Source organism: Oncorhynchus tshawytscha, unplaced genomic scaffold, assembly GCF_018296145.1.
Source record: "Oncorhynchus tshawytscha isolate Ot180627B unplaced genomic scaffold, Otsh_v2.0 Un_scaffold_6975_pilon_pilon, whole genome shotgun sequence".
NCBI lineage: Eukaryota > Metazoa > Chordata > Actinopteri > Salmoniformes > Salmonidae > Oncorhynchus > Oncorhynchus tshawytscha.
Genome location: NW_024609696.1, coordinates 168923 through 183306, shown reverse-complemented (window position 1 = coordinate 183306; position 14384 = coordinate 168923).

The window sequence follows — 14384 nt, the reverse complement described above, 5'->3', positions numbered from 1 at the left end:
TACACTAACTCTATCCAGAGAATGACATACTGGTCTCTCTCCTGTCCTCCATTACACTAACTCTATCCAGAGAATGACATACTGGTCTCTCTCCTGTCCTCCATTACACTAACTCTATCCAGAGAATGACATACTGGTCTCTCTCCTGTCCTCCATTACATTACTAACTCTATCCAGAGAATGACATACTGGTCTCTCTCCTGTCCCCTCCATTACACTAACTCTATCCAGAGAATGACATACTGGTCTCTCTCCTGTCCTCCATTACACTAACTCTATCCAGAGAATGACATACTGGTCTCTCTCCTGTCCTCCATTACACTAACTCTATCCAGAGAATGACATACTGGTCTCTCTCCTGTCCTCCATTACACTAACTCTATCCAGAGAATGACATACTGGTCTCTCTCCTGTCCTCCATTACACTAACTCTATCCAGAGAATGACATACTGGTCTCTCTCCTGTCCTCCATTACACTAACTCTATCCAGAGAATGACATACTGGTCTCTCTCCTGTCCTCCACTACACTAACTCTATCAGAGAATGACATACTGGTCTCTCTCCTGTCCTCCATTACACTAACTCTATCCAGAGAATGACATACTGGTCTCTCTCCTGTCCTCCATTACACTAACTCTATCCAGAGAATGACATACTGGTCTCTCTCCTGTCCTCCATTACACTAACTCTATCCAGAGAATGACATACTGGTCTCTCTCCTGTCCTCCATTACACTAACTCTATCCAGAGAATGACATACTGGTCTCTCTCCTGTCTAACCCTCCATTACACTAACTCTATCCAGAGAATGTCATACTGTTCTCTCTCCTGTCCTCCATTACACTAACTCTATCCAGAGAATGACATACTGGTCTCTCTCCTGTCTAACGCTCCATTACACTAACTCTATCCAGAGAATGACATACTGGTCTCTCTCCTGTCTAACCCTCCATTATACTAACTCTATCCAGAGAATGACATACTGGTCTCTCTCCTGTCCTCCATTACACTAACTCTATCCAGAGAATGATATACTGGTGTCTCTCCTGTCCTCCATTACACTAACTCTATCCAGAGAATGACATACTGGTCTCTCTCCTGTCCTCCATTACACTAACTCTATCCAGAGAATGACATACTGGTCTCTCTCCTGTCCTCCATTACACTAACTCTATCCAGAGAATGACATACTGGTCTCTCTCCTGTCTAACCAACCATTACACTAACTCTATCCAGAGAATGACATACTGGTCTCTCTCCTGTCCTCCATTACACTAACTCTATCCAGAGAATGACATACTGGTCTCTCTCCTGTCCTCCATTACACTAACTCTATCCAGAGAATGACATACTGGTCTCTCTCCTGTCCTCCATTACACTAACTCTATCCAGAGAATGACATACTGGTCTCTCTCCTGTCTAACCCTCCATTACAATAACTCTATCCAGAGAATGACATACTGGTCTCTCTCCTGTCCTCCATTACACTAACTCTATCCAGAGAATGACATACTGGTCTCTCTCCTGTCCTCCATTACACTAACTCTATCCAGAGAATGACATACTGGTCTCTCTCCTGTCCTCCATTACACTAACTCTATCCAGAGAATGACATACTGGTCTCTCTCCTGTCCTCCATTACACTAACTCTATCCAGAGAATGACATACTGGTCTCTCTCCTGTCCTCCATTACACTAACTCTATCCAGAGAATGACATACTGGTCTCTCTCCTGTCCTCCATTACACTAACTCTATCCAGAGAATGACATACTGGTCTCTCTCCTGTCCTCCATTACACTAACTCTATCCAGAGAATGACATACTGGTCTCTCTCCTGTCCTCCATTACACTAACTCTATCCAGAGAATGACATACTGGTCTCTCTCCTGTCTCCAACCCATTACACTAACTCTATCCAGAGAATGACATACTGGTCTCTCTCCTGTCCTCCATTACACTAACTCTATCCAGAGAATGACATACTGGTCTCTCTCCTGTCCTCCATTACACTAACTCTATCCAGAGAATGACATACTGGTCTCTCTCCTGTCCTCCATTACACTAACTCTATCCAGAGAATGACATACTGGTCTCTCTCCTGTCCTCCATTACACTAACTCTATCCAGAGAATGACATACTGGTCTCTCTCCTGTCCTCCATTACACTAACTCTATCCAGAGAATGACATACTGGTCTCTCTCCTGTCCTCCATTACACTAACTCTATCCAGAGAATGACATACTGGTCTCTCTCCTGTCCTCCATTACACTAACTCTATCCAGAGAATGACATACTGGTCTCTCTCCTGTCCTCCATTACACTAACTCTATCCAGAGAATGACATACTGGTCTCTCTCCTGTCCTCCTCCATTACACTAACTCTATCCAGAGAATGACATACTGGTCTCTCTCCTGTCCTCCATTACACTAACTCTATCCAGAGAATGACATACTGGTCTCTCTCCTGTCGCTCCATTACTCCATTACACTAACTCTATCAGAGAATGACATACTGGTCTCTCTCCTGTCCTCCATTACACTAACTCTATCCAGAGAATGACATACTGGTCTCTCTCCTGTCCTCCATTATTACACTAACTCTATCCAGAGAATGACATACTGGTCTCTCTCCTGTCCTCCATTACACTAACTGTATCCAGAGAATGACATACTGGTCTCTCTCCTGTCCTCCATTACAATAACTCTATCCAGAGAATGTCATACTGGTCTCTCTCCTGTCCTCCATTATACTAACTCTATCCAGAGAATGTCATACTGGTCTCTCTCCTGTCCTCCATTACACTAACTCTATCCAGAGAATGACATACTGGTCTCTCTCCTGTCTAACCCTCCATTACAATAACTCTATCCAGAGAATGACATACTGGTCTCTCTCCTGTCCTCCATTACACTAACTCTATCCAGAGAATGACATACTGGTCTCTCTCCTGTCCTCCATTACACTAACTCTATCCAGAGAATGACATACTGGTCTCTCTCCTGTCCTCCATTACACTAACTGTATCCAGAGAATGACACACTGGTCTCTCTCCTGTCCTCCATTACAATAACTCTATCCAGAGAATGGCATACTGGTCTCTCTCCTGTCCTCCATTACACTAACTGTATCCAGAGAATGACATACTGGTCTCTCTCCTGTCCTCCATTACACTAACTCTATCCAGAGAATGACATACTGGTCTCTCTCCTGTCCTCCATTACACTAACTCTATCCAGAGAATGACATACTGGTCTCTCTCCTGTCTAACCCATTACACTAACTCTATCCAGAGAATGACATACTGGTCTCTCTCCTGTCCTCCATTACACTAACTCTATCCAGAGAATGACATACTGGTCTCTTTCCTGCCCTCCATTACACTAACTCTATCCAGAGAATGACATACTGGTCTCTCTCCTGTCCTCATTACACTAACTCTATCCAGAGAATGACATACTGGTCTCTCTCCTGTCCTCCGTTACACTAACTCTATCCAGAGAATGACATACTGGTCTCTCTCCTGTCCTCCATTACACTAACTCTATCCAGAGAATGACATACTGGTCTCTCTCCTGTCCTCCATTACACTAACTCTATCCAGAGAATGACATACTGGTCTCTCTCCTGTCCTCCATTACACTAACTCTATCCAGAGAATGACATACTGGTCTCTCTCCTGTCCTCCATTACACTAACTCTATCCAGAGAATGACATACTGGTCTCTCTCCTGTCTAACCCTCCATTATACTAACTCTATCCAGAGAATGTCATACTGTTCTCTCTCCTGTCCTCCATTACACTAACTCTATCCAGAGAATGACATACTGGTCTCTCTCCTGTCCTCCATTAAACTAACTCTATCCAGAGAATGACATACTGGTCTCTCTCCTGTCCTCCATTACACTAACTATCCAGAGAATGACATACTGTTCTCTCTCCTGTCTAACCAACCATTACACTAACTCTATCCAGAGAATGTCATACTGTTCTCTCTCCTGTCCTCCATTACACTAACTCTATCCAGAGAATGACATACTGGTCTCTCTCCTGTCCTCCATTACACTAACTATATCCAGAGAATGACATACTGGTCTCTCTCCTGTCCTCCATTACACTAACTCTATCCAGAGAATGACATACTGGTCTCTCTCCTGTCCTCCATTACACTAACTCTATCCAGAGAATGACTTACTGGTCTCTCTCCTGTCCCCTCCATTACACTAACTCTATCCAGAGAATGACATACTGGTCTCTCTCCTGTCCTCCATTACACTAACTCTATCCAGAGAATGACATACTGGTCTCTCTCCTGTCCTCCATTACACTAACTCTATCCAGAGAATGACATACTGGTCTCTCTCCTGTCCTCCATTACACTAACTCTATCCAGAGAATGACATACTGGTCTCTCTCCTGTCTAACTCCATTACACTAACTCTATCCAGAGAATGACATACTGTCTCTCTCCTGTCCTCCATTACACTAACTCTATCCAGAGAATGACATACTGGTCTCTCTCCTGTCCTCCATTACACTAACTCTATCCAGAGAATGACATACTGGTCTCTCTCCTGTCCTCCATTACACTAACTCTATCCAGAGAATGACATACTGGTCTCTCTCCTGTCCTCCAACCATTACACTAACTCTATCCAGAGAATGACATACTGGTCTCTCTCCTGTCCTCCATTACACTAACTCTATCCAGAGAATGACATACTGGTCTCTCTCCTGTCCTCCATTACACTAACTCTATCCAGAGAATGACATACTGGTCTCTCTCCTGTCCTCCATTACACTAACTCTATCCAGAGAATGACATACTGGTCTCTCTCCTGTCCTCCATTACACTAACTCTATCCAGAGAATGACATACTGGTCTCTCTCCTGTCCTCCATTACACTAACTCTATCCAGAGAATGACATACTGGTCTCTCTCCTGTCCTCCATTATTACTAACTCTATCCAGAGAATGACATACTGGTCTCTCTCCTGTCCTCCATTACACTAACTCTATCCAGAGAATGACATACTGGTCTCTCTCCTGTCCTCCATTACACTAACTCTATCCAGAGAATGACATACTGGTCTCTCTCCTGTCTCCCTCCATTATACTAACTCTATCCAGAGAATGACATACTGGTCTCTCTCCTGTCCTCCATTACACTAACTCTATCCAGAGAATGACATACTGGTCTCTCTCCTGTCCTCCATTACACTAACTCTATCCAGAGAATGACATACTGGTCTCTCTCCTGTCCTCCATTACACTAACTCTATCCAGAGAATGACATACTGGTCTCTCTCCTGTCTAACCAACCATTACACTAACTCTATCCAGAGAATGACATACTGGTCTCTCTCCTGTCCTCCATTACACTAACTATCCAGAGAATGACATACTGGTCTCTCTCCTGTCCTCTATTACACTAACTCTATCCAGAGAATGACATACTGGTCTCTCTCCTGTCCCCCATTACACTAACTCTATCCAGAGAATGACATACTGGTCTCTCTCCTGTCCCCCATTACACTAACTCTATCCAGAGAATGACATACTGGTCTCTCTCCTGTCCTCCATTACACTAACTCTATCCAGAGAATGACATACTGGTCTCTCTCCTGTCCTCCATTACACTAACTCTATCCAGAGAATGACATACTGGTCTCTCTCCTGTCCTCCATTACACTAACTCTATACAGAGAATGACATACTGGTCTCTCTCCTGTCCTCCATTACACTAACTCTATCCAGAGAATGACATACTGGTCTCTCTCCTGTCCTCCATTACACTAACTCTATCCAGAGAATGACATACTGGTCTCTCTCCTGTCCTCCATTACACTAACTCTATCCAGAGAATGACATACTGGTCTCTCTCCTGTCCTCCATTACACTAACTCTATCCAGAGAATGACATACTGGTCTCTCTCCTGTCCTCCATTACACTAACTCTATCCAGAGAATGACATACTGGTCTCTCTCCTGTCCTCCATTACACTAACTCTATCCAGAGAATGACATACTGGTCTCTCTCCTGTCCTCCATTACACTAACTCTATCCAGAGAATGACATACTGGTCTCTCTCCTGTCCTCCATTACACTAACTCTATCCAGAGAATGACATACTGGTCTCTCTCCTGTCTCTCCATTACACTAACTCTATCCAGAGAATGACATACTGGTCTCCATTCCATTACACTAACTCTATCCAGAGAATGACATACTGGTCTCTCTCCTGTCCTCCATTACACTAACTCTATCCAGAGAATGACATACTGGTCTCTCTCCTGTCCTCCATTACACTAACTCTATCCAGAGAATGACATACTGGTCTCTCTCCTGTCCTCCATTACACTAACTCTATCCAGAGAATGACATACTGGTCTCTCTCCTGTCCTCCATTACACTAACTCTATCCAGAGAATGACATACTGGTCTCTCTCCTGTCCTCCATTACACTAACTCTATCCAGAGAATGACATACTGGTCTCTCTCCTGTCCTCCATTACACTAACTCTATCCAGAGAATGACATACTGGTCTCTCTCCTGTCTAACCCTCCATTACTATAACTCTATCCAGAGAATGACATACTGGTCACTCTCCTGTCCCCCATTACATTAACTCTATCCAGAGAATGACATACTGGTCTCTCTCCTGTCCTCCATTACACTAACTCTATCCAGAGAATGTCATACTGTTCTCTCTCCTGTCCTCCATTACACTAACTCTATCCAGAGAATGATATACTTGTCTCTCTCCTGTCTAACGCTCCATTATACTAACTCTATCCAGAGAATGACATACTGGTCTCTCTCCTGTCCTCCATTACACTAACTCTATCCAGAGAATGACATACTGGTCTCTCTCCTGTCCTCCATTACACTAACTCTATCCAGAGAATGACATACTGGTCTCTCTCCTGTCCTCCATTACACTAACTCTATCCAGAGAATGACATACTGGTCTCTCTCCTGTCCTCCATTACACTAACTCTATCCAGAGAATGACATACTGGTCTCTCTCCTGTCCTCCATTACACTAACTCTATCCAGAGAATGACATACTGGTCTCTCTCCTGTCCTCCATTACACTAACTCTATCCAGAGAATGACATACTGGTCTCTCTCCTGTCCTCCATTACACTAACTCTATCCAGAGAATGACATACTGGTCTCTCTCCTGTCCTCCATTACACTAACTCTATCCAGAGAATGACATACTGGTCTCTCTCCTGTCCTCCATTACACTAACTCTATCCAGAGAATGACATACTGGTCTCTCTCCTGTCCTCCATTACACTAACTCTATCCAGAGAATGACATACTGGTCTCTCTCCTGTCCTCCATTACACTAACTCTATCCAGAGAATGACATACTGGTCTCTCTCCTGTCCTCCATTACACTAACTCTATCCAGAGAATGACATACTGGTCTCTCTCCTGTCCTCCATTACACTAACTCTATCCAGAGAATGACATACTGGTCTCTCTCCTGTCCTCCATTACACTAACTCTATCCAGAGAATGACATACTGGTCTCTCTCCTGTCTAACCCCCATTACACTAACTCTATCCAGAGAATGACATACTGGTCTCTCTCCTGTCCTCCATTACACTAACTCTATCCAGAGAATGACATACTGGTCTCTCTCCTGTCCTCCCATTACACTAACTCTATCCAGAGAATGACATACTGGTCTCTCTCCTGTCCTCCATTACACTAACTCTATCCAGAGAATGACATACTGGTCTCTCTCCTGTCCTCCATTACACTAACTCTATCCAGAGAATGACATACTGGTCTCTCTCCTGTCCTCCATTACACTAACTCTATCCAGAGAATGACATACTGGTCTCTCTCCTGTCCTCCATTACACTAACTCTATCCAGAGAATGACATACTGGTCTCTCTCCTGTCCTCCATTACACTAACTCTATCCAGAGAATGACATACTGGTCTCTCTCCTGTCCTCCATTACACTAACTCTATCCAGAGAATGACATACTGGTCTCTCTCCTGTCCTCCATTACACTAACTCTATCCAGAGAATGACATACTGGTCTCTCTCCTGTCCTCCATTACACTAACTCTATCCAGAGAATGACATACTGGTCTCTCTCCTGTCCTCCATTACACTAACTCTATCCAGAGAATGACATACTGGTCTCTCTCCTGTCCTCCATTACACTAACTCTATCCAGAGAATGACATACTGGTCTCTCTCCTGTCCTCCATTACACTAACTCTATCCAGAGAATGACATACTGGTCTCTCTCCTGTCCTCCATTACACTAACTCTATCCAGAGAATGACATACTGGTCTCTCTCCTGTCCTCCATTACACTAACTCTATCCAGAGAATGACATACTGGTCTCTCTCCTGTCCTCCATTACACTAACTCTATCCAGAGAATGACATACTGGTCTCTCTCCTGTCCTCCATTACACTAACTCTATCCAGAGAATGACATACTGGTCTCTCTCCTGTCCTCCATTACACTAACTCTATCCAGAGAATGACATACTGGTCTCTCTCCTGTCTAACCAACCATTACACTAACTCTATCCAGAGAATGACATACTGGTCTCTCTCGTGTCCTCCATTACACTAACTCTATCCAGAAAATGACATACTGATCTCTCTCCTGTCCTCCATTACACTAACTCTATCCAGAGAATGACATACTGGTCTCTCTCCTGTCCTCCATTACACTAACTCTATCCAGAGAATGACATACTGGTCTCTCTCCTGTCTAACCAACCATTACACTAACTCTATCCAGAGAATGACATACTGGTCTCTCTCCTGTCCTCCATTACACTAACTCTATCCAGAGAATGACATACTGGTCTCTCTCCTGTCCTCCATTACACTAACTCTATCCAGAGAATGACATACTGGTCTCTCTCCTGTCCTCCATTACACTAACTCTATCCAGAGAATGACATACTGGTCTCTCTCCTGTCCTCCATTACACTAACTCTATCCAGAGAATGACATACTGGTCTCTCTCCTGTCCTCCATTACACTAACTCTATCCAGAGAATGACATACTGGTCTCTCTCCTGTCCTCCATTACACTAACTCTATCCAGAGAATGACATACTGGTCTCTCTCCTGTCCTCCATTACACTAACTCTATCCAGAGAATGACATACTGGTCTCTCTCCTGTCCTCCATTACACTAACTCTATCCAGAGAATGACATACTGGTCTCTCTCCTGTCCTCCATTACACTAACTCTATCCAGAGAATGACATACTGGTCTCTCTCCTGTCCTCCATTACACTAACTCTATCCAGAGAATGACATACTGGTCTCTCTCCTGTCCTCCATTACACTAACTCTATCCAGAGAATGACATACTGGTCTCTCTCCTGTCCTCCATTACACTAACTCTATCCAGAGAATGACATACTGGTCTCTCTCCTGTCCTCCATTACACTAACTATCCAGAGAATGACATACTGGTCTCTCTCCTGTCCTCCATTACACTAACTCTATCCAGAGAATGACATACTGGTCTCTCCTCTCCTGTCCTCCATTACACTAACTCTATCCAGAGAATGACATACTGGTCTCTCTCCTGTCCTCCATTACACTAACTCTATCCAGAGAATGACATACTGGTCTCTCTCCTGTCCTCCATTACACTAACTCTATCCAGAGAATGACATACTGGTCTCTCTCCTGTCCTCCATTACACTAACTCTATCCAGAGAATGACATACTGGTCTCTCTCCTGTCCTCCATTACACTAACTCTATCCAGAGAATGACATACTGGTCTCTCTCCTGTCCTCCATTACACTAACTCTATCCAGAGAATGACATACTGGTCTCTCTCCTGTCCTCCATTTACACTAACTCTATCCAGAGAATGACATACTGGTCTCTCTCCTGTCCTCCATTACACTAACTCTATCCAGAGAATGACATACTGGTCTCTCTCCTGTCCTCCATTACACTAACTCTATCCAGAGAATGACATACTGGTCTCTCTCCTGTCCTCCATTACACTAACTCTATCCAGAGAATGACATACTGGTCTCTCTCCTGTCCTCCATTACACTAACTCTATCCAGAGAATGACATACTGGTCTCTCTCCTGTCCTCCATTACACTAACTCTATCCAGAGAATGACATACTGGTCTCTCTCCTGTCCTCCATTACACTAACTCTATCCAGAGAATGACATACTGGTCTCTCTCCTGTCCTCCATTACACTAACTCTATCCAGAGAATGACATACTGGTCTCTCTCCTGTCCTCCATTACACTAACTCTATCCAGAGAATGACATACTGGTCTCTCTCCTGTCCTCCATTACACTAACTCTATCCAGAGAATGACATACTGGTCTCTCTCCTGTCCTCCATTACACTAACTCTATCCAGAGAATGACATACTGGTCTCTCTCCTGTCCTCCATTACACTAACTCTATCCAGAGAATGACATACTGGTCTCTCTCCTGTCCTCCATTACACTAACTCTATCCAGAGAATGACATACTGGTCTCTCTCCTGTCCTCCATTACACTAACTCTATCCAGAGAATGACATACTGGTCTCTCTCCTGTCCTCCATTACACTAACTCTATCCAGAGAATGACATACTGGTCTCTCTCCTGTCCTCCATTACACTAACTCTATCCAGAGAATGACATACTGGTCTCTCTCCTGTCCTCCATTACACTAACTCTATCCAGAGAATGACATACTGGTCTCTCTCCTGTCCTCCATTACACTAACTCTATCCAGAGAATGACATACTGGTCTCTCTCCTGTCCTCCATTACACTAACTCTATCCAGAGAATGACATACTGGTCTCTCTCCTGTCCTCCATTACACTAACTCTATCCAGAGAATGACATACTGGTCTCTCTCCTGTCCTCCATTATTACACTAACTCTATCCAGAGAATGACATACTGGTCTCTCTCCTGTCCTCCATTACACTAACTCTATCCAGAGAATGACATACTGGTCTCTCTCCTGTCCTCCATTACACTAACTCTATCCAGAGAATGACATACTGGTCTCTCTCCTGTCCTCCATTACACTAACTCTATCCAGAGAATGACATACTGGTCTCTCTCCTGTCCTCCATTACACTAACTCTATCCAGAGAATGACATACTGGTCTCTCTCCTGTCCTCCATTACACTAACTCTATCCAGAGAATGACATACTGGTCTCTCTCCTGTCCTCCATTACACTAACTCTATCCAGAGAATGACATACTGGTCTCTCTCCTGTCCTCCATTACACTAACTCTATCCAGAGAATGACATACTGGTCTCTCTCCTGTCCTCCATTACACTAACTCTATCCAGAGAATGACATACTGGTCTCTCTCCTGTCCTCCATTACACTAACTCTATCCAGAGAATGACATACTGGTCTCTCTCCTGTCCTCCATTACACTAACTCTATCCAGAGAATGACATACTGGTCTCTCTCCTGTCCTCCATTACACTAACTCTATCCAGAGAATGACATACTGGTCTCTCTCCTGTCCTCCATTACACTAACTCTATCCAGAGAATGACATACTGGTCTCTCTCCTGTCCTCCATTACACTAACTCTATCCAGAGAATGACATACTGGTCTCTCTCCTGTCCTCCATTACACTAACTCTATCCAGAGAATGACATACTGGTCTCTCTCCTGTCCTCCATTACACTAACTCTATCCAGAGAATGACATACTGGTCTCTCTCCTGTCCTCCATTACACTAACTCTATCCAGAGAATGACATACTGGTCTCTCTCCTGTCCTCCATTACACTAACTCTATCCAGAGAATGACATACTGGTCTCTCTCCTGTCCTCCATTACACTAACTCTATCCAGAGAATGACATACTGGTCTCTCTCCTGTCCTCCATTACACTAACTCTATCCAGAGAATGACATACTGGTCTCTCTCCTGTCCTCCATTACACTAACTCTATCCAGAGAATGACATACTGGTCTCTCTCCTGTCCTCCATTACACTAACTCTATCCAGAGAATGACATACTGGTCTCTCTCCTGTCCTCCATTACACTAACTCTATCCAGAGAATGACATACTGGTCTCTCTCCTGTCCTCCATTACACTAACTCTATCCAGAGAATGACATACTGGTCTCTCTCCTGTCCTCCATTACACTAACTCTATCCAGAGAATGACATACTGGTCTCTCTCCTGTCCTCCATTACACTAACTCTATCCAGAGAATGACATACTGGTCTCTCTCCTGTCCTCCATTACACTAACTCTATCCAGAGAATGACATACTGGTCTCTCTCCTGTCCTCCATTACACTAACTCTATCCAGAGAATGACATACTGGTCTCTCTCCTGTCCTCCATTACACTAACTCTATCCAGAGAATGACATACTGGTCTCTCTCCTGTCCTCCATTACACTAACTCTATCCAGAGAATGACATACTGGTCTCTCTCCTGTCTAACCAACCATTACACTAACTCTATCCAGAGAATGACATACTGGTCTCTCTCCTGTCCTCCATTACACTAACTCTATCCAGAGAATGACATACTGGTCTCTCTCCTGTCCTCCATTACACTAACTCTATCCAGAGAATGACATACTGGTCTCTCTCCTGTCCTCCATTACACTAACTCTATCCAGAGAATGACATACTGGTCTCTCTCCTGTCCTCCATTACACTAACTCTATCCAGAGAATGACATACTGGTCTCTCTCCTGTCCTCCATTACACTAACTCTATCCAGAGAATGACATACTGGTCTCTCTCCTGTCCTCCATTACACTAACTCTATCCAGAGAATGACATACTGGTCTCTCTCCTGTCCTCCATTACACTAACTCTATCCAGAGAATGACATACTGGTCTCTCTCCTGTCCTCCATTACACTAACTCTATCCAGAGAATGACATACTGGTCTCTCTCCTGTCCTCCATTACACTAACTCTATCCAGAGAATGACATACTGGTCTCTCTCCTGTCCTCCATTACACTAACTCTATCCAGAGAATGACATACTGGTCTCTCTCCTGTCCTCCATTACACTAACTCTATCCAGAGAATGACATACTGGTCTCTCTCCTGTCCTCCATTACACTAACTCTATCCAGAGAATGACATACTGGTCTCTCTCCTGTCCTCCATTACACTAACTCTATCCAGAGAATGACATACTGGTCTCTCTCCTGTCCTCCATTACACTAACTCTATCCAGAGAATGACATACTGGTCTCTCTCCTGTCCTCCATTACACTAACTCTATCCAGAGAATGACATACTGGTCTCTCTCCTGTCCTCCATTACACTAACTCTATCCAGAGAATGACATACTGGTCTCTCTCCTGTCCTCCATTACACTAACTCTATCCAGAGAATGACATACTGGTCTCTCTCCTGTCCTCCATTACACTAACTCTATCCAGAGAATGACATACTGGTCTCTCTCCTGTCCTCCATTACACTAACTCTATCCAGAGAATGACATACTGGTCTCTCTCCTGTCCTCCATTACACTAACTCTATCCAGAGAATGACATACTGGTCTCTCTCCTGTCCTCCATTACACTAACTCTATCCAGAGAATGACATACTGGTCTCTCTCCTGTCCTCCATTACACTAACTCTATCCAGAGAATGACATACTGGTCTCTCTCCTGTCCTCCATTACACTAACTCTATCCAGAGAATGACATACTGGTCTCTCTCCTGTCCTCCATTACACTAACTCTATCCAGAGAATGACATACTGGTCTCTCTCCTGTCCTCCATTACACTAACTCTATCCAGAGAATGACATACTGGTCTCTCTCCTGTCCTCCATTACACTAACTCTATCCAGAGAATGACATACTGGTCTCTCTCCTGTCCTCCATTACACTAACTCTATCTAGAGAATGACATACTGGTCTCTCTCCTGTCCTCCATTACACTAACTCTATCCAGAGAATGACATACTGGTCTCTCTCCTGTCCTCCATTACACTAACTCTATCCAGAGAATGACATACTGGTCTCTTTCCTGCCCTCCATTACACTAACTCTATCCAGAGAATGACATACTGGTCTCTCTCCTGTTCTCATTACACTAACTCTATCCAGAGAATGACATACTGGTCTCTCTCCTGTCCTCCGTTACACTAACTCTATCCAGAGAATGACATACTGGTCTCTCTCCTGTCCTCCATTACACTAACTCTATCCAGAGAATGACATACTGGTCTCTCTCCTGTCTAACCAACCATTACACTAACTCTATCCAGAGAATGACATACTGGTCTCTCTCCTGTCCTCCATTACACTAACTCTATCCAGAGAATGACATACTGGTCTCTCTCCTGTCCTCCATTACACTAACTCTATCCAGAGAATGACA